This window comes from Euprymna scolopes, chromosome 12 (assembly GCF_053919585.1).
Source record: "Euprymna scolopes isolate OS-2025 chromosome 12, ASM5391958v1, whole genome shotgun sequence".
Classification (NCBI taxonomy): Eukaryota; Metazoa; Mollusca; class Cephalopoda; order Sepiida; family Sepiolidae; genus Euprymna; species Euprymna scolopes.
The window spans coordinates 57,142,604-57,163,497 of NC_136493.1; positions in this window are offsets into that span (position 1 = coordinate 57,142,604).

Consider the following 20,894-nt stretch of genomic DNA (forward strand, 5'->3'; position numbering starts at 1 on the left):
TGCGTTTAATGGGTATGGACGGAATTTAATTGATTAAAAGGGTGGTTGCTTTCTGGTTATTTGTAGAATTTGAGTTCAAGAAAGATTGGTGTTCTTTTATGATGGGAGTTGACTGCCATTTCGAAAATAAAATAGAACCATACGGCTGTTTGATAATGAATTTGTTTGTGCATTGGTTCATAAGTTCGTATGGCCAAATAAATAAAATGTCATCAATATAGCGATAGGCAGTAGTAGATATTAACCTGGAAGTTTTGGAGTAGTTTTCAGTTTTTGATATGTGCATATGCTAGAATATCGTAGTTCCTGTGGTGATGGTTTGGACCTTAGGGTAATTTTGGATGTGGAATTGTGTGTGCTCATGAAGAGCATAAATCTACATATGACTTGTGGTGTAAAAAGATTTTCCTGCATTTTTTGGGATGTTGCCTTACATCACTAATACGTCAATAGTGATTAATATAGTTTGTTAGTGAAGATTGATGAATTATCTAATTGTGTTAAGCAATAGCGTAGTGGTACTAAAATATTAGTCAGTATAGGGTTTAAGGTGTTGTATATGTATCCTGACGTTCCGTTAATGTTTCTTTTCTCAGCATTTTAATCTATTTGACGTAAGCATAGTAAACGCTTTTATTGTATAGATTGAGGGTCTGTGTTTGAAGCGTGTCTGTGTTGTAGGGTGTATCTGTTATGAGTTTGTGAAGTTTGTCCAGTTTGGAATTTAGCTGCTTTTGGATAAGTAAGGATTAGGTAAGTGATCATATTTGAAGTGTTCACCTGTGGTTTAGATGAGAGTTGATAAAGGGTCATCCAACCGTCCAGAGCGCAGGACAGCGCTTGTCACTGCAGAGCTACGGAGGCTTGATATAGATATTGCTGCTCTATCAGAAACTCGTCTCTCAGGAGAAGATCAAATGACAGAGGTATCATCAGGCTACACTCTCTTCTGGATTGGTAAATTGGTAAATTGGAAGGTATCCGTAGAAATGGTGGAGTCGGTTTTGTGATTAAAACATCCTTGGTTTATACTATGGAATTTCTTTCCAGTATCTGTGACCGCATAATGAGACTTCGTGCTCCTCTCTCACGCAACAAATTCATCCCTATTCTTTTGGACAGTGCACCGAATCTTCAAGCAGATGAAGATGACATCTTGTGTTTTTACGAGTCTGTGCGCTCTGTTGTTGTATCTACACCAATTAATGAAAAACTTGCTATTCTTGGTGATTTCAATGCCCGTGTTGGGAAAGACTATGAGGCCTGGAGTGCTCTTGGCCGCTATGGTATCGGTACCATGAATGCTAATGGCCTTAAGCTACTAGAGATGTGTTCAGAATTTATTCCTGCTATCTGTAACACTTTTTTCGATGTAAGCTGAAGCACAAAGCTACATGGATACATCCACGTTCAAAGCATGGTCACCTAATTGACTTCATCATAACTCGAAAACGCGACTTTCGAGTTACATATACTATTGGTGTCATGCGCAGTGCTGAATGTGACACCGATCACATGTTGGTGAGAGGAAAGTTTAATCTACTGATCCGTAAGAAAGTTCGTCATAGTGGCGTTAAGGTGCCAAGCCGTATTGATGTCGCCAAGTTTAAAAGAGTATGGCGGAAGAGCTTGATAATCTTGCATTTGATTGTACATGGGCGAATTTCAAGACTAAAGTTTATTCTGCTGGTGCTGAAGTTATTGGTGTCAAGAGGGATAAGAACAAGGACTGGTTTGGCGACAACAATCTTGAAATTATTCAGTTGCTGATGAATAAACAGACAATTTATGAATCCTTACGTTGTGAAGATCATTCTGATCATACAACTAATTTGTGACAATGAAAAGAGGTCAAAGCCACATGGCAATGTGAGCTAAGAAAAATGAAAAACCAATGGTGGATGAATATAAAGGGCAAATCCAAAAGGCGTTTGACACAATAAACTCGAAAGAATTTTATGGACTCCTGCGCCAGGTATTTGGTCTTCCCACCTCATCAATATTTCCTCTGATGTCAAAAGATGGTTTTGTTGTCATAAAGAATCCAGAAAATATCTTGAAAAGATGGCAAGAACAGTTTACTGATGTGTTTCACAATCCCTCAGCAGTAGATACTGATGCATTTGATAACCTACCACAATGTGATATCGTATTCAAAATGGATCGTTTGTCTAATCTGGTTGAGATGCAGTTGGCTATTGCACAAGTCAACGATGGCAAGACACCTGGTTTGGATGGTGTTCTGGTGGAACTTCTTAAGATTGGAGGTGTTCATATTGCTAATGCTATCCTTGGTTTGTTGAGGAAATCTGGGCAGGTGCCACATGATTGGATTAATGGTGTCTTGGTGACGCTGTTTAAAGGAAAGGGGCAGAAGAATGTTTGTGACCACTACCGTGGAAGCTGCTGGGAAAGCTTTTGGAAGCGTCTGGGAAAGTTCTCGCACGACTTCTATTAAACAGATTACTGGAGGATGTTTGTCCTAGTGCTATTCCAGAGTCACAAAGTGGCTTTAGGTCTGGCAGAGGAACTATGTATATGATTTTTTCAGCCCGGCAAGTCCAGGAGAAATACATTGAACAACAGATACCAAGTGTTTGTGAATCTAACCAAAGCATTTGACACCGTGAATGGATGGGATGCTCTCTGGTTAATCTTAAAGAAAGTAGGGTGTGCTCCAACCTTTGTTAGAATATTCAAGGAACTGCACAGGAACATGAAAGCTCGAGTCTCGTTTAACGGAAAATTGTCTGATGAAATCCCAGTTGACAATGGTGTCAAACAAGGTGATATTTCTGCCCCTACTCTTTTCTCTATATATTTTGCTGCTCTACTTGCTCATGTGTTTCGGGATTGCGATAACGGTGTTATGTTAAAGTTTCGAACCACAGGTCGCATTTTTAATCTTAGAAGATTTAATGCCAGATCCAAGCTGCATCATGTCTTGGTCAAGGAGTTACTGTATGCAGATGATGCTGTTTTTTGTCGCATACTCAAACTGATATGCAGCATATAATAGATAGCTTTGCTGACTCCTGCACTGCCTTTTGTGTGAGGATCAGTCTGTCTAAAACAAAGGTGATGTTCACTCCTGTACCAGGCCAGTCATACGTGGAGCCGAACATCATGGTTTGTGGTGCTAAACTAGTAGTCGATTAATTTGTCTACCTTAGTAGTTCTCTGTCGAGGGAAGGCTCTCCCGACACTGAAATCCGCAGACGAATTCAGAAGGCATCTATGGCTCTTGGGAGGTTGGAGAAGAGAGGGTGGTCTGATCGTTGCATCACAGACAGGACTAGGATCTGCGTGTACAAGACCTGTGTGCTAACCACACTGTTGTATTCATCGGAGACATGGACATTACATCAAAGGCACATTAAATGGCTTGAACGATTTCACCAAAAATGCTTAAGACGTATCTTAAACATCAAGTGGCAAGCACAAGTACCCGATACTGAAGTCCTTGTGAGAGCATGTTGTCTTAGTGTTGAAACCCTTGTAAACAGATCTTATACTCATTTCGTGGGTCACCTAGTTCGAATAAAAGATCGTAGGCTGCCAAAACAATTTTTTATGGGGAGCTGGAAAATGGTAAGCGCCCTCAACACAATCCTAGAAAGAGGTTCATGGACTCTACAAAGAATAATTTGAAAGTCTTACAAATCGACATCGACACATGGGAAGAACTTACTTTGCAAAAGCCGAAGTGGCGAAAGCTTGTACGTGAAAGTTGTGATGCTCTAGAGAAAAGAAAGCAGGCCCACAGCAATCTGAAGCGAGAGCTTCGCAAATGTTTCATTGATGGTTTTAACCATGACGCACAGAGCTGGAAGTACAACATTTGTGAACGAGTGCTTTTGTCAAAAGCTGGCTACGTCAACCACCTTAAGTCGCACAAAATTCCTGTTCAGGTCAACTTTGCACCTATTAGTCCGAACCAAACGATCTGTTTAATGCAGCAAAGTGAGTGGACGTAGAGTGTAACGTAGAGATTCAAAGTACGTTGGGTTCATAGATTAATTGTTAAAGATCGTTACAACTATTTTCGTCGTTTCTCTTTATACATCTTTATAAATTCTGTTACTCTGTCTATAACTATATGTTATTTATTCATTTCTGTTCAAGTTACGGCACATCAACCCTTTGGGGGTTTATAGCAATACTCTTACATAAAAATTAGTTCTGTACTATATGGACTGAATATTGTTCAACCAGCCCACGTAAAGTTTACGCGTGGTACCAAAATATGTTAATTCCAATAAGATATCCTGCAACATAACTTTGTATTTCTTCTTCGTGGTGACTTTCTCTATTCACGATTATCGCTCTCTGCAATGGAAGCTTTTGTATTTTGTATTCACTAGGTCGAATATGCATCGCCAACTTCTCGCTAATCTCTCATCATACGAGAATTGTCTTTAGTTCCTGCTACATTTCAACTGCCACGTGCGTTTCATCGTTGCTTCCAGAAGAACTGAACAAAAACCAGACTCTTTTCCTTTTAAATTTCACTCCTGGAACGTGAATCTCGTCACATATCACGCCAGCTCTTGCTTTTACGATTTGGGCCATCACAGATGTTTGTACTCGGTTACGTCTCTAACATGATCCATAACCTTTTGCCGTGACTCAGCTGCGCTGTGATTAGCGATAGGTTCAATTATGCAACATGTAGTCTATAAAAAAGGATATATTCCCCAGAAAATGTTATACATAGAATAAAAATTTCATAAGAATATAATCAAGGCCCAGAAGCCATCGAAACAAGGTTTAATGGGTGTACATAAGTCAATGGAATTATAGCATAGTTCTCGTAAATAGTGGAAATTTTGTAAATTGAATTACAGGACTTGTTTACGTTGGACTTGAAAACAATCAAATTGTGGTCAGCTGGAAAGCAGGCAAACGGAAAAGAGTTCCACAGGCATGCAATTCTAAGAAAGAAGCTTTGTTCATGGAATCTACGGTTAGGTTCAGGCACAGATAAAGAGTGGGGGGGAAATTATTGATAGTAGTTTTGGCTAGATGAGTGTGTTTTCGTGAAAGTTTGGGCGAGGGGGAACCATAGATTGAAGCTCGGACGAGAACTTACCCTGAAAATAACAATAAAGCAGAGACAGGCTCGCAACGTTTCTTCTGTGGGAATGTTGTTTCAGGGAAGAGAAAAGGGCATCGCCCACTAAGCTACTAAGTCTATTTTGAACTCTGTCAAGGCAGGATAAGTTGCTTCTAGCAGCCACTGCCCATATGTGGCAACAGTACTCAATGATTGGGCGTACATGGTTTTCATATAGGTAGAGAATTGCATCAGCAGTGAGATATCTACTGGAAGCATCCTAACATTTTTCCAGCGACCTTAGCAACGGATTTGATTTATGTGTTCCATTTCAGATCAGGAGTAAAGGTCAAGTTCATAAGCTTATCAAAACATGCCCTAATATCGCCATTACGGGTGCGTGTAGAGATTCGGGAATCCGTTTATTGTCTACTCTGGTAAATCTTTCATAAAATACACTTTTTCTAACCATTTTTCTACGATGTGTTTTATTAGTCTTCAACAACATAGTTTCTACTTCAGACAGACATTTTTATTATTAATCGTTTTTCTTGATTAATAAGTATGTAGAAAGTAGATTTTAAGAATTGATTTTGCCGGAGCACGTGTTTCGAACGTCAACCATCTTAGTAAAAAGTCTCTTGTCATAAACAATACTTATCGGGATTTGCCTTCTTTATGAGTAGACATCAATCATTTAGGAGTTAATTCTTCAACTCATCTGGGGCGAAGTTTTAAGCTTTGCGGGAAATCTATCGTTACCGAATCTTGTTTTCTTTAGGTTTCTCTTAGGAATGCTTGTCCGTATTTATCAATAATTATTTCGTCAACGTAAGAATTTTCTTTCCTTTTGAATTGTTTATTGACATTACTTGCATCACATTATCCAAACAAAATGTCTAGACTTCAGTTTGAAAATAAAAAATTGTCCAAAACTTACCGATGCTTTTCCCATCACTGTCTAACGCATTTTCTCTGAAGTTCATATGCATATATATATATATATATATATATATATATATATATATATATATATATATATATATATATATATATAGTAAGTTATGAAAAAATATATGGCATAATACATTTTCATAACTTACTGCCTAGCTCTACCTATGTATTGAGCACTGTTGAAGTAAATACTGAAAAATTACGCACAAAATTATATCTTCGTATACTAATTTATGTAATTATATGAAGTAATCATATATATATATATATATATATATATATATATATATATATATATATATATATATATATATATATGCTAACATCGAGACTTGATGTTGCCTGGGATCTAATGAGAATCAACGAATGTTCCACACTTCCAATACTTTTATCGCCATCGAAATCAGTGAAATCTGTAATTTTTCAATTCAATCGATGTATTGTCTGCTTTTGCCAGGGCCCTACCGCGGTGCGCCTGGAGCAAGCTTCACATACCTTCCATGTAGTGACTTAGTTTACTTCTACATTGAACGACAGAGAAGGTACTGTGGATTTTATAAAATCATGTTAATATAATGACTTTAATTAAAGTTTAAAATACAAATGTCAGGAATCATGGTTCAATTATGCTCTAAACAGAAACATTCTTTTCGACCGCATTTCTGCCTTGCTGTTTATTTTCTATGCTGGGCACTTCTGCTTGTGTGGTGTAAAAATTTAAAATACACTTGTGATTTTGGGCTGTAACTTAAGTCAAAATCGGATTGCTCCTTCTTTAATCGCTTTTTAAAAATTATTATTAGAGGCATTCTGAAACCAAAAACTATCTAAGAATACACCCAGACACATAAAGAGCATATGTGAAATAAAAAAAACATCGGTCCAGCCGTTTCACAGTCTATATACACGGGTATATATATATATATATATATATATATATATATATATATATATATATATATATATATATATATATATATATATTTGATCGTGAAAGCATGGAACACTAGTTTCCGAAAGTATTATTTATAATTTATAATGTTTTCGTCATTTTAATAATTAATTTCTTAACAACTTGAGCACTGTGTAGGAAATAAAAAGGCGCCCGTCTTTGCCTTGTGCGAGATCGCGATTTCTCGTTGCTCGATCATTATAGATCGTCTTAATAACGAAAATCGCCACTTCCTGCACTGATGATTGCGGAAGCATGAACCACTAGTAGGTATAAAAATGATTATTTTTAATTCATAATTATATATATATATATATCATTTGTAAACAATTCAAATATTTCTTAGTTTATTCTGATACTAAGGCATTTTGGTATTTTCTACAATAAATTATACTAAATATTTAAATAGAATAAATTATAGATTAAGTATCTGCATCAGAAGTCTTTGTCTAACGCAAAGCAACAAAAGTTTTTGGTTAAAACGTCAAGCAGAGGTTCTCTAGTCACAAGTTGAGTCGAGTGAAGTTCATTGTTCACAACACGAGATACACGTCGACGTTCTCTATTTGCATGTCTTAAACGCCTTTTTCCACTCCTCCCAGCGACTCGCCTTTTATAATGTTTTGAGCACACCCGATTTGCATATACCACACGAGACTATTCGAGATCTACGCGTGACCGGAGACTTTAAAAGACAACAGCCGCCATATTGGTCTCTTTTTTTCTTTTTCTATCTTTCAGCCTGCTGCCGAGACCGTTTCTGAAGTAGGCCCTCTCTATGTCTATCACAGTATCAATAACAAATAAAAAAAAGTAACTTAATAAGGTTAAAAAAAGAAGTTTTTGAAGCATTTCTCACGCAGAAAATTATCGAGATGCTTGAAAAGTGGTAGTCGGTAGGTGAGAGGTCTGGAAAGTATGACGGATGAGGCAGAGTTTCGTAGCCCAATTCGTTCAATTTTTACAGGGTCATTTTAGCAACGGGCGGCCGGGTATTGTCATGAAGGAGAATTGAGCCTTTTCTGTTGACTTGGTGTTGGTGTCGAAGTTTCTTATGCATTTCATCCATTTGTTGGCAGTACTTCTCTTCCATAATGGTTTCGCCTGCATCCAAAAAAACTGTAATGGCTAAGACCGGTCGTAGACCACAAAACAGTCAGCATTAGATTCTTTTGGTGCAACTCTGGCTTCGGGAAGTGTAGTAGAGCTTTAGCGGCGTCTAATTTCATCGCAAGTCACAACCTGGTCGAGAAACGGTCGTTATTGTTGCATAAAAGAAGTGAAGATAACACTTTATAACTGCGTTTCTTTTGGTTGTCGTTTTATTCGAGAGACACACGTTTATCAAGATTTCTTTCCAATATCCCTGAAGTGATTGTATATCGCCGAATACGTTACGTCTAATTTAGAAACAAGTTTCTTAACAGTTGTATATGGATTGGCTCATACTAAGGCTCTTAATCGTTGTCAACATTCGATATCTGACCACCACGCTCACCATCTTTAAGACTTTCATCGTCGCCAAGAAATTTCTTAAACCAACATTGTGTTGTGCCTTCATTAATGGTTCCTGAGCCAAACGTTTCGTTTAGGTTGAATGCTGTTTCGGTAGCTTTTCACCCTAGCTTGGATTGAAATAAGAAAAATATGCGAATTTGTTTTTTCATCTTGTATTCAACGTCTAAAAAGTCGACATAATTGTTTTAAAACGATTTTAATTGAAACGATTGAATTTAGGGCAAAACAAACTCTGATTAAAATAATTTATAAAGTAAAAGTTTCATAACGAAAACTTATTTGAAAATACATAATTTGAAATTAAAAATTAAAAATTCCTCAAGAAAAACCTTTATTGAAAAATTAATTCGGGTGACTTGATTAGTAGAGCATATATCTATTTAATGTAGCCGCCTTCAGGCTCAGTCACCGCCCCTAAACGTGTCTGGAACTGGGAACATGCCTTTTCCACAAAATACTCGACGAATGGCGGCGATAAAACTGGCTTTGGTGTTGTGGGAGGTCACGTTGGTGATGTTCTCGACGTATGACCAAACGAAGTAGTCCAGCAGGTCAACATCGAGGGAGGAGGGGAAGTGAGAGAAGAGTACAAAGTTGTAACTTTTTTTTCTGAAGCCAAGCTTAAGTCTCGTTAGACTTGTGGGCCGGCGTTGAGTCCTACTGCCACACACAGGGTCTGCCAGCGGCCACCTGATTGCACTAGGGGACCATCACACTCTTCGGCACATTCAGGTGCACTTCGGTGTTGACTTTCCAACTAACTTCGAAGATTTGATGTGGCATGATATGTCCCTCACTTGAAACTATGCTAAGGACAATAAGCGTGACAGGAAACTTCATTGAGCTATGCATTCACACGTCGAACCGTCCGGATTTGCATTTGAGGGTTCTGGCAATGGTCCTGTTGTCAGAACGTGGTTCGGTAGAAAGCATGTGTTGTACAACGGACCATTTCCGATCTCGCCCGTTGAACATTGTGTCATTTTCAGACATGATAGAAAACTTGGGATTTGTACACAACTGGCCAACTAGTAGATGCCATGCAACAAAAAAACAAAACAAAAAAAACAACAACAAAAAAAAAAACGAAAAACAAAAAAAACTACCCCCCCCCCAAAAAAACGGTTTTCATCAAACGGAAATTGAATCAGATTGTCTTTTTTAGGGCGATAATTTTATAATTCCACCAAGTATTTTCGATTACCTGCTTATGTTGGTTTGCTAAATAATTATTTTTTCATTCTGATTTTAACAAATTTACAGATGCTCTTCAGGGAGAGACACGAGCGTGTGGCTCCAGGCGTGAACGAAAGGCGTTCTTTAAAACGTTTTCTTTTAATTTTTTTCCATCGATTTATTATAATAAACTTCTATGCAAAAAATAGGGTAAATTTATTAATTTAACATTTTTAAGTGGGCGCTAACATACATGTGCATAGTAAAATCAACCCCTTATATTTTCCTCTTTTTGTCTTTTATACACGTCACAGGTGTAGTACAGCTTTTTGTTAAAATGAGATCAAACTTAGTTCGTCGTACTTGCAGAACATAAACTGTGGAACGAGTATTTACTAATCAAACACAGGAAGAACGGGCATCAGCGTACGAGCATAGAAGGATTTCAACGGATATGCCATTTAATTTAAGAGATTGCACTTCCCAATTCAATTGTCGTTTGCCATCACCATCAATAAATCTCAGGGACAATTTTTACATTCGTGTGACTTAATCTACGCACCGATCGCTTATCATATGAACAAGTATATATTGCATGTTCTACAGTAATCAAATCAAACAATCTCTACATCTGAACAGAACATTGAACACCCAAAAATATTGTGACTCCACAAGAAATTAAACATATACAAGTATCCGTCGTTGACTGGGTTCAAAAACAGCCTACAGAAAATGGACTGTGATCGATGAAAGTATGATAGGTTATGAAAAAGAGGGATTTGTAAAGAAATAGATTTTGATACTCAAAAATTTTACCTTAAAAAAATATGATGATTGTAAAGATAATTTTCGCGAAAATATATGATGAAAGTAAAGATAATTTTCGCGAAAATATATTTTTTATATCAACTTTGTTTCCATTCGTAGCCAAGAGTGATCAACAAAATGATGTTACCTTACAAAGAGAAAATGTCATATATACAATAATATAAATATACAAGAAATGAATGTTACCATCGTCAATAAAAGTTACTTTTATGGTAGAAAAGTTCATTGGTTTGTATTTTTAAGTAGTTTGGAAAATTTTTTTTTTAAATTCATGAACCGGTTTAAAAAAAATCAAAATGGCAGCGACTTTGAAATGGAAAGCCCCGTTTTCAGTTTGAAGGAGGGACACCTGAGCATTCTGTGTTAACAATTTATTTATTTTAGTTCCGTCAACGTAAGGAATATTTAAAACATATTTTAATGTTTTCCGTTATTTTGTGCTTGAGGAATATTCGATTATGGCATGCGTAGTTAATGTAAACATTCATTTAAGTAGTTATCGCCTCAAATTTCGTTTTAATTTCGGTTGGCTGAAATTATTTCAAGTAAAGAGCATAAACAACTATTTCAAAACAAAAAAATGAACTGAACTTTTATTGACTATGGCAACATTTATTTCATGTATATTTATTTTTTCGGGTAGTTGTTTGTTAGTTTTTCTGATAAACACTATTATTGAATAATATCGACGAAATATCGAAAAACAAAGAAACAAAAACAGTTTTGAAAAATAATGAAGCTTTAATTACTTTAGTAAAATAAGCCGAAACAGCAAAATGGGATATTAAAAAAGTAAACACGTAATTATTTTAGTTTTTTAAAGCAAAGAATCGATATAAATATGAATAAGAAGAAAATGGCGCCCGTTTCAAGCAGAACAGCTTTGTTTTTGTTTTACAGTATTGAACAGTGTAGTATTGCGCCGTCGGATTCAGGGTTGTACTATTGTAATGTAAAGAACACGCAGAAGGGTAGTAATCAACCGAATTCCTTCTAGTACACTGACAAAATAGCTTAAATAGATATATAAATAAAATAAAAAGGTTATGTAAATGTTTTTAAAAAGACACGTAATCACGTGAGCAGGAATTTTCCTTCTTTTGACACGATAACAAGTAATGTTCTTTTTTATTATTTATTTATGTATCTATTTTCGAAAGAGAGCCACGTGCCAGTTGAGAAGGAAAAAATAGAGTTATGCAAAATTTGTGTCGAGAATTGTCTAAAGTTCCGACTTATTTTTTGGCTTAACTCAAAAAAAGAAATAAAAGCTAACGTGAATTAAGATTAAAGTTAAGGTGTTATTGTGGACCCTCACCCCTTTTAAAAACACCTTGTTAAACTTTGTGACATATTTACATTCTATGGAGGTTAGGCGCGAATGAACACCCAATAATTTTATAATACCATATTTCTTGAAACTGAAACATAATTATCAAAGTATAATTACGCAAATAGATATGAAAAGTTTTTGTTAAAGTTTGTGCCATATTTCCATGGAGTGCAAGCACGAACGCAGACCCCACAATTTTATTATACCATCTCTATTTAAGTTGAAACATACTTATCAAAGTATTCTTATGTACATCTATATAAAAAACCCTTTTAAACATTTTTTGTTCATTTTTATTTCCATACTTTGTGGGCCAGGTGCGAACGCAGACCCCAAAATTTTTTATGAACCACCGTTCTGCCAGATAAAACATACCCATTCCTTATCCTCGATACATCTTCGATCATTATATGTAATAATTTTTTAAAAAAGTCAACCATATAGGAGCCTATTCGTGACCACACACACACTCGCACACACACACACACTTACACAAACACAGACGTTCAGCTTTATATTATATATATATATATTATAGAAGGAATTACACCTGGAGTCTAAGAAGCAAAGTAATTTTAATATATTCCTACTTTAAAAGAACATAACTCATAATAATGTAGATATATAATAAGCTCAATAGGTATATTTATCATAGAGGTATATTAATATTTAGATAAAATATTGGTAATTGTAAATTATGAATGAGTTTCAAAAGGAAAAACAAACAAAATTAAATTGAGTGTACGATCGTTTCGGAAACGATATGCATTTTATTAAAATTGACAAATACTTTGATTTCGAATTCAGTCTCCTTATCAGCACAAAAAGAGAGAGGGGAGAAGTTCAGGACACCAAAATAAACTAGCATTTTTGTAGTAAGTAAGGTCGATAGTCGTTATTGATTTTCATTAGAAAATTTCTTTTAAAGTTTGGTGAGTGCATATGTAGGCATGTTGTATTTTGGCCACAAATTTTCCCCACTTCTTGTGCTGGTGAGAAGATTATATTCGAAATCAAAGTATTTGTCAATTATTATCAATACTTATTCTCAATTTTAATAAAATGCGTATCGTTTCCGAAAAGATCGCATACTCAATTTGATGTTGTTTGTTTTTCCTTTTGAAACTGACTCATAATTTACAATTATCAATCCTTGTAATATATATATATATATATATATATATATATATATATATATATATATATATATATATATATATATAACTTTTGTTTCAATCAATAGCCGAATGATTTAAAAGATGTTTATAATTTGGAAATAGGGTAATCTTGGATAAGTACTTGAGAAATGGATCCGAATATGTAAAATAAAGCAGTATGACAATAATAATAATGATAATATAATAGTAATAATAATAATAATAATAATAATAATAATAATAATAATAAATTATTATAATGATACTATACTAATAACAACAATAATAACAATAATAAGAAGAATAAATATAACAACAACAACAACAACAACAATACAGAAATTAACATACAAAGAGGCATCTTCCAAGGAGACTCATTATCACCACTACTGTTCACCATAGCCATGATGTCCTTTAACAGTATTCTGAGAAAGTGCCAAGCCGGATACAAGTTTTCCAATACACAGGAAAAAATGAACAACCTGATGTACATGGACGATATGAAACTTTTTGTAAGGACCGAAAAGAAGCTAGAGACACTAATTAACATTACCAGGATCTTCAGCCAAGATATCAAATGGAATTTGAAATGGAAAAGTGCGCACAACTAGTTATAAGAAAGGGAAAACTGGAAACGACAGAAGGCATGGAACTACCCAATCAAACAGAAATGAGGGAACTAGGGGAACAAGAAACTATAAATACTTTGGAATTCTGGAAGCGGACACCATCAGAGCAACAGAAATGAAAGAGAAAATTAGAAAGGAATACCTCAGGAGAACAAGAAAACTCATGGAAACAAAATTATATAGCAGAAACATAATAAAACGTATAAATACATGGGTAGACAAAAGAACAACTGAGACAACTCAACCAGAAAACCAGGAAACTCATAACTATGCATAATGCACTGAACCAAAAGGACGATATTGACATGCTCTACACGAAAAGAAAAGACGGCGGGAGAGGACTGATCTGCATAGAAGATTGTGTGAAGGACACGAAAAAAGAACTAGAAAAATACATAATGCAAAACACTGAAAGGATAATTATGGCAGTGAGAGACACAGGAAAAACAACAAAGCAGAAAACAAAGAGACAAATGACAAAACGAGAAAAGAGAAGTGGGAGGAGAAACAACTCCACGGAAGATTCATAAGAATGACAAAAGATGAGAATAACGAAAACACCTGGACATGGATGCGAAAAGGACATATAAACCGAGAAACTGAATCTCTAATAACTGCAGCACAAGATAACTTGATAAGAGCCAACCATATCAAAGCAAGAATCGATAAAACACAAGAAAACAGCAAATGCAAACTCTGTGGACAAAGAGACGAAACGATAAACCATACAGTAAGTGAATGCAGCAAAGTGGCCTAAAAGGAATACAAAAAAGGCATGACCAAGTGGGGAGGGCGGTGCACTTGGAATTGTGCAAACGACTGCATTTTAAGCGTACAGACAAATGGTACAAGCATAAACCAGCAACAGCACTCGAAAACGAGAACCACAAAATCCTATGGGACATGGACATACAGACGGACAAACCCATCCAAGCAAGAAGACCAGATGTAATAATTAACAAGAAAGAAAAATCCTGTCAAATCGTAGAATTTGCTATCTCAGCTGACCACAGGGTGAGTATAAAAGAAAAGGAGATACGAAGCAAATACACAGAGCTAGCCAGATAGTTAAAAGGGATTTGGATGATGAAGAAAATCCAAATAGTACCGATAATAGTAGGAGCACTAGGAACAATTCCGAAAAACTTCGAAAAAAGAATGTCAGAAATTGAAATCGGAGGAATAACTACAAAAGTACAACGACTAACGATAATGAAAACGACTGAAATAGTAAGGAAAACCCTAGAATGCGGAGAATAATACAAGAAGACAATATAACGAACAAGTGTTACAGGCCATGAAGAACACCGAAGCTGCATAACTACATGTTCTACACCACCATCATGCATCTCCCCATAGGTTCACTACCGCTCCTCCCAATAAAAAAGTGACACCAAAGAGCTGAGAAGGGTCAAGGACTGAAAGACCGAGGAGAGCGCGCTGGCCAGACCTCGGTTGGACAAGCGCAAAGAGAACCGGGACTTTGGGGAGGCTTAGTGCCACTCAAATTCCAGTATAAACCATGGCCATTGCCGGCGAGAAATCAATGGTAAGCGACTGTTGCGATGATAAAAATTCATTTGCAAATGCTATCGAAGGAGGTGGAGAGAACTGGACGTCTGGGGAGACTTGTTGTCACTCATTCACTATTATATAAATCGATCTACTACTCCATTAGAAAACGTGAACTACTACCTGAAGAATTAAAAGGATGCCGGAAAAGAAAGATATTACTCGACCTATTATAGATAGGTTAAAAAATCTAGAAAGAGGTCAAAAGCAGGAAAAACAACATAGCCATGGCATAGATCAATTACAAGAAAGCTTACGACAACAAGAGGACAACACCTGACTGGAAAAATACAGGGAGGCAACTTTCAAGGACACTCGCTATCACCATTGTTGTTTGTCATAGCCATTATGCCGCTCAACTATAGGTAATGTAATACCGGACTCAAGTTTACAAACACCGAACAAAGAAAAAATCCCACCATATTTATATGGTTGGCATGACGTTATTTGCCCCTCCACAAAAAACAAAAAACAAACGAACCCGAACACCTGATAGTTACGACTACAATATTCAGTAAGGACATTGGAATAAAATTTGCAATGAAAGAGCACACAAAACAAACAATTTCGAAAAAGTACATGAGCAGAAACACAGAAAGACTGATCACCGCAGCAAGAGACGCTGTCAAGTAAAACACTAAGGAAACAATGAAACCAGAAACAAACAAAATAAAACAAGTAAGAAAAGTGAGAAGAGAAAACGCTCCATGGCCAATTCATGATAAAAAAGAGAATCGCGAAAACACCTTTTCATGGCTATGAAAAAGACACATGAACAGAAAAACAGAATTTCTACTAACAGTTGCACAGGACAATGCGATTTGAACGAACCACATTGGAGCTAAAATAAATAAATGAAAAAGGAAAACAACAAATATAGAGTCTGTGGACAAAGATACTAAACAATAAACTATACATAAAGTGAATGCAACAAATTAGCCCAAAAGGAATATAAAGAAAGACACGATTGTATGAGGAGCTCTGCAGCGACTGCACCTCGAACATGTTGACAAATAGGTCAAACACAAACCGGAGACTGCACTGGAAAACGAAAACTACAAAATCTCTTGGAATATAGCGGTACAAACAGATAACAACATGCAATCTAGAAGACCAGACGTCATAATAATTAACAAAATAAAGTGTAGATTTTGCGGTCCCACCAGACCACAGTGAAAATCAAAGAATCAGAAAAACGAAGCAAATATGCGCAGCATACCAAAGAACTGAAAGGGGCATAGACAACGAAGAAAATCAAAATGATACCAATAGTTATGAAAGCATTAGTAACAATCCCAAAGAATTTGGTAAAGAAGACTAAGATAAATCGGAATCAAGAAGAAAACTAAGATTATGTAACGTGCAGTAATGCTGAAAACAGCTGAAATCGTAAGAAAAACCATCGATTGCGGAATTTTATCCACATGAGTGACAAACGCTTACCAACTGCAGTTCCAGCATCGGCTTGCACCACACTAAATAATAGAAAGAAGGATGGAAAGATTTAACAGTGAAAGCATAACTCAGGTCTTCACTGGATGGGTGCGAAGAAGGCTGTGACCGTAAGAAGGCATATTGCCACCCAGATTCCATTCCAATGGTGATTGCCAAATTACTGTTGCGATAACGCAAGATCATTTACAAAAGTTATCGAAAGAGTTGAAGAGTACTTGTAATCTTGGAAGACGCGTCAACTTGACTCCAGTGAATACTACCGGTTGTTTTCAGTGAGCAACCTCTGATAATGACATGTGTCTCCTAGTGAGAACGCCATCAAACCGACAGAAATGAAAGAGAGAATTGAAAAGGAATAGCGTAGAAGAACTAGAATACTCATGGAAACTAAATCATACAGCAGAAACCTAATAAAAAGTAAAACACATGGGCAGTATCACCAGTGAGATACTCTGGACCGTTCATAAGATAAAGTAAAAAGGAACTGAGATAGCTTGATCAGATGACCAGGAAACTCATGACTATGCACAATGCACTACACCCAAATGGCGATGTTGGCCGACTCCACGTGAAAAGGAAAGACGGCGGAAGAGGACTAGTTAGCATAGAATACGGTGTGAATGACACAAACAAATAGCTAGGAAAATACATAATGTAGGACACTGAAAAGATAATTATGGCGACGGGAGACACACGCACACAAAAAAAAATCAACAAACCAGAGACAAAGAATAACGCGAGAAATAAAAAATGTGAAGAGAAACAACTACACGGGAGATTCATAAGAATGATAAAAGATGAGAATTACCAAAACATTTGGACATGGATGCAAAAAGGACACTTAAACCAAAAAACTGAATCCTTAATAACTGCAGCACAAGATAGCTCCATAAGAACCAACCACATCAAAGCAAAGATCGACAAAACACAATAAACAGCAAATGCAGAATCTGTGAACAAAGAGAAGAAACAATAAACCATATAGTAATGGAATCAAGAACATTAAAGCTGCATACCTCTATCCCCCTCTTCCCATCTCATTGTCCCATCATACCCCCCAAGAAGTGTTAAGGAGGATGGGAAGACTAAAGAGAGAGAGAGAGAGAGAGAGAGAGAGAGAGAGAGAGAGAGAGAGAGAGAGAGAGAGAGCTAGCTCTGACCAGACCTCCGTTGAACGAGTGGGAAGAGAACTGGGACCTTGCCTCTCAATTTCCAGTGGAGACCAATGGCCGCTGCCAGTGAGAAATCAATGGTAAGCGGCTGTTGCTATAACGCAAATTTATTTGAAAATGTTATTGAAGGAGGTTGAGAGTACTGGAAATCTGGGGAGACTTGTTGTCACTCAGCTTCTAGGGAATACCACAGGGTTTTTTTTTCAAAGAGATCTTTGATGATCTGTGTGAAAGCTTCATGTGAGCCAATAATAATAATAATAATAATAATAATAATAATAATAATAATAATAATAATAATAATAGCAACAATAGTAGCAGGAAGTTATTTTAAAACAGTCAGACATTTATTCCAACTTACATAAACCTTTTAGTATTGCATTATGCAAAATTATTTAAATTTTGGCAGACGCTCATAAAACAAATTAAATGGAATTTGAAATCATGCAAAATGTTTACTAAACGAGAATGCAATGGAATATTTTATTATTAAAATGAACCTATTATCACTCAAAATAAAAAAGAAATAACTTTTCCAAAATAATATTTATAATAGAAGGTATTTCCATTAAATAAACTGCAAAAGCTATGCATACATAGGTGCATGCATACATACACACCACATACACATCTATTAAGTTGGTGCCAAAATAATGTCGTTCTTTGACGTTCAACTATATATTTAAAAACGACATTATTTTGGCACTAACCTGATATAAATATATGCATACAGAAATACATGCATAGATGCATGCTTTACGGCATAATCACGTAGACACACCGGTTTTCGTTAGATCACCGAGGTTAAGCGAAATGGGTAGCCATTTGGGAATACAAGACGCTGTATGTAGGTGAAAGTCGACACTTCTCTGTAAGAACTAAAAAAAGAACAAAACAAAACAAACCAAAAAACACATAAAGTCAAAGTCTCTTCTGACAGGGATATGTACGCAAATAGGAGCCGCTTTCTCCTTCAGAGTAAGCCGGTTCAAGCCGCTTCGGTGTCAGGGTACATAGATACATAAACTAATTTTAGCTTGAAAAAAAGCAAACTAATACAACATTAACTTATTATAATTACACACGAAAGATACAGGAATGTGACTCATGTTAATTCAAATGTACTTCCCGTCTTTCTCTTTCACAATTCTATTTACTAGTAAAATGATTATTTTAGAATTCCCTGTCTCCTTAACACTTATGATGGTCCACACACTTTGAAAACAGGCCCTTTGTGGGCGTGGAAAACAAATTCACATCCAGTTACATTATATTAATAGCGAGATTTCTCCAGCATTTCGATATTTGTTTCATTTGTTGGTTAGTGTGGGTCATCCGTTCCTCGGTATACATGGTTGAACGGCCGGACGAAGAGAGTGTAAAAAAAAGCTTTTTTTTACACTCTCTTCGTCCGGCCGTTCAACCATGTATACCGAGGAACGGATGCCCCACACTAAAGAGGCCACTCGATGATAAGGCTTAAAGAGTGTACAGTAAAAATTGGACAATATAATAATTGTTAGTAACGGAAAATCGGTAAATTTGTTAACTTATATAGAACGGCTCATCAAAAAATTTGTTTACGTTAGACTTGAAGGCAACCATATTGTAGTCAGCTGGAAAGCAGGAAAACTAAAGACAATTCCATAGGCGTGCAGTTATTTTTTCATCTATCTTTAGATTATCCAAAAAAAAAAAACGGGTTAAAAAATCAATCGTATTTTTATTCCAATTAATATCATAGTGAATAAAAAAATTAGAATTCACATATACGAAAATATAATCCGATTAAAAACAAGTTATTTAAATTTTCAGTTAGTCATTTCGTCAGTATTAAATTGCATATTTCCTTTTCATAAATAAAAAAAGTTTATGTTCAATTATTGTTTGTTGCTATTAAATAAGAAAATTTGAAATTTTATAATCAAATAAAAGATTTTATAATTAAAAATTATAGTCTTCCTTAATATTCTTAAGGGTCAAATTCCTTTCGCATCAAAAATTCAAAGTTCAACATCTTCAGCTAAATTTATATAAAACAATGTTCACGTCTAGAACTATAAAGAAATACAAATTTAAGGAACTGAAAACAAATGATTATTTTGATGTCAGAAAACAAACATTGTTATAAATTCCTTATTTGCTCAATTTTAAAAGTTGATTCTTACTTCCTGAGAATAGCATTTAAATTCATTATAGACGCTATCATATCGTAAAACAACATAACATTAAGCTTCCTACTTATATTTAACACACACACACACACACACAAATCTCTCTCTCTTTCTCTCTTTCGTTCTTTCTCTCTCTCTCTCTATATATATATATATATATAAAATACGTATTCAATACGTTTGAAGCCAAATTACAACGCAAATTATTAAAATAATGGTTTATTTTTAAGAAATATATTTCGGAGTAAAACTCCTTCGTTGGTCTTTTATAACAAGTGTTTATTTCAATGAATATATTTCGGATTATAACTCTCACCTCGGTCTTTAAATTTTCCTCTTTTTTCTCGCCATGATGTTAAGTTAAAGAAAGTTGAATGAAGAGTCCACGTGTATATTTAATAATAAAACGCGCTAGTAATAATTTTTTTGCTATTATTATTGTTATTGTTATTATGTATATTGTAATTATTATTTTTCTCATTATTATTCTAAGTAGTGATAGTACTATTTATTATTCGACTATTGTTATTAATCTTGTTTTTAATATTATTTTCATTAACGTTCGTGTTATTATTATTATTATTGCTATTATTTTAAGTAGTTGCAGTAGCAATCATTAATGAAATTTTATTATTATTATTGTTGTCCTTTCCTCTTCCATGCAACCTCTTTCTCAGAAGAGATGTTCCGAGTTTGTCTCTGCTTTATCGTTATTTTCATGGCAAGTGCTCGGTTGAGCTCCAATCTATGGTCCCCCCTAGCTAGACTTTCACAAGAAACACCCGTCTAGCAGAAAGCACTATCACTAATTTCCCCCACTCTGTATCTGTGCCTAATCCTTAGATTCCATGAACAAAGCTTCTTTCTTAGATCTGCACGCATCTGAAATTATCTTCCGTTTTCCTGCTTTCCACCTGA